The sequence below is a fragment of the Propithecus coquereli genome, unplaced genomic scaffold, assembly GCF_000956105.1.
Source record: "Propithecus coquereli isolate 6110/MARCELLA unplaced genomic scaffold, Pcoq_1.0 Scaffold255, whole genome shotgun sequence".
Taxonomy (NCBI): Eukaryota; Metazoa; Chordata; class Mammalia; order Primates; family Indriidae; genus Propithecus; species Propithecus coquereli.
In genome coordinates, this window is record NW_012148119.1 from 1,507,612 (window position 1) to 1,510,009 (window position 2,398).

General features: G+C 43.1%; 1 pseudogene; it reads right to left on the reverse strand.

The window, feature by feature from the left end:
• Nucleotides 1–97: 97 nt before the first annotated feature.
• The window catches only part of LOC105812566, a 104,167-nt pseudogene continuing 101,866 nt past the window's right edge, over nt 98–2,398 (reverse strand).

Genomic DNA, 2,398 nt, shown 5'->3' on the forward strand with positions numbered 1-2,398 from the left:
TGATAATTTGAATCATATGGCCCTCAAAAATAGTGCTTCACAAATCACACTCAGCTTAATTGTTGGTAACTGTGACTATGCCCAAGGCTGGAATATGTCACTCGGCTTTTGGCTGCAGCTTATACTTCTGTGGCTGGAAAAAATGTACTTCAATAGCATTGACTAGTTCATTCAGTTCCTTCTTCAGCTGCTCAGGATCACTGTTTCCAGGAGGGACACACAGCTCTGCATAGTATTTGATCTTGGGCTCTGTCCTGCTGGTCCGCATGGTGGCCGCGCCTCCATTAGCAAAGGTAAAGGTGATCATTTGGCTGCTTTTACTAGTAGGAAGAACAGCTTTTTTTTATCAGGTTGGCTATCATCATAGCCAGTTGTAAGGTCCCTAATGGAAGAAATTTCAAATTTGCCACAAGTTTTTGGAAATTATTTTTTCCATCACAGTTTCTGAGGTTTTCAAATAATTTTTTAATGATGTCTTGATCATGGCAGCTAAAATAGGAAGCTTTGGTAATACGGTAGCCATACTCCACATAGATGGCCTGCAGCTGCTGAGACAAAGACAGATTCTTGCTTGCTAGAAAGCTAGCCAGCTCTGCCCTTATGACGGCGGCACTGACCCCGTCTTTGTCCAGAAAGAAAGGGCAGCACATGTATCCAATAGCTTCTTCAAATGCAAATAAGACAGTTTTCCCCTGATCTATTAGCTGTTTGGCTCTGTTTCCCATCCACTTAAAGCCAGTTAATGTTTCCTCAAAATGAAAACCCTCCTTTAAGGCAATGGCCCGCAAGATTTTGGAGGAGACGGTGCTGGACAATATGTATGTGTCTTCGAGGGCATTGCGATCCTGTTTCTTTTCTTTCCAAGAAGTAAAGAGCCACCAACCTAGGAGGGCCCCCAACTCATGCCTGAAAACATTCTCCATTCACCCCTGTTTTGCTTTTATGCCACAGCAAGCCTATTAGCATCTGGGTCATTCGCTAAAACAATTTTGGCCTTAGTCTTGTCAGCCAAAGCAAAAGATAAAGTCGAGACACCTTTACCCTCTTCGGGATTCGGGTATTTCACCACTGGAAACTCAGGATCAGGATCTTTCTGTTCAGCGACAACCTCGGGAGGAACAAGGTCAAAAGCCTTGAAAGCCGACTGCACGAAGTCATGACCCACCCCGTGGACAGAGGTGTGCACAAACTTCACCTGGCTCTCCCTGTTCACGCTCCTGTGGAAACAGTATTTTGTAAGGTCTTCAAAGTAGTCTTTGCTGACAGAAGCACTCGGGTTGTGAAGAAGCGAGCTGCCGTCTACGAAAGAATCATTCCAAGCTTGAGGCCACGGCTCTAGATTTTCTTCAATAGCTTGAGAAATCCCCTTATTGTGAGGAGAGATGATCTGAGCTCCATTATCCCAATAGACCTTATAGCCATTATCCTGCTTTGGATTGTGCGAGGCAGTTACCATGATTCCAGCACAAAGTTTCAAATGTGATACTGCATAGGGCACAAAGGGGGTTGGGGTTACATCGTTAAAGAGGTGTACGGGAATCCCCCGACTGATAAATGTGGTTGCAGCAAGTCGGGCAAACCTTTTGCTGCTGCCTCCGCTGGATGGATGAGCTCGAGCATCAAAACTGATCACGACGCCTCTCTGCTTCAGGTCACTGAACTGTTTTTCCAGGTATCTGCAAAATCCCTGTGTGGTCTGGATGATGGTCAAGTCATTCATACGAGAAATCCCTGCTCTCATAGCAGCTCTAAGGCCTGCTGTTCCAAACTCCATTTGGGCCCCGAAACATTTCTGTAGTTCCTCTGTATTATCTTCCACTATCAGTTGTTTCACTAACTCCAAAGTCAAAGGATTCTTGTCCCAGAGCAGCCACCGGGTCGTCTCCAGGTCCAGCCGGGCGTCCATGCCCGCGCCGCTGCCGCTGCTGCCATCCCCGCGCCGCGGCCGCCGAATGGGGGCTTTTTGCTGAGTCTTTCTTATGGCAGGTCAAATCTATTGCTGTTCCACTTTAATTTATTTCTTATATCAGTTATCATATGTTTCAAGTCCAAAATTTTTGTTTCCTTTTAATAATTTATGTTTCTTTACTGATATCCTTTACTTGATGATAAATCGACATCACAATTTCTTATAATTATTTAAGCATTGTTTCTTTTAGTTTTTTGAATTTATTTATAATAGTTTTGATGTCTTTGTTAAATTAATCATCTGAGCTCTTTCAAAAGTAGTTTCTACTGCCTACTTTTATTTCTGTGAATTTGTCACACATTTGTAATTTTTTTTATTTTAGCTAGACTTTTAAAAATTGGATTATCTTTTTATCATAAAAGTTTTTGTTGTTGTTGTTGTTGTTGTTGTTGTTTTTGAGACAGAGTCTCACTCTATTGCCCTGGCTAG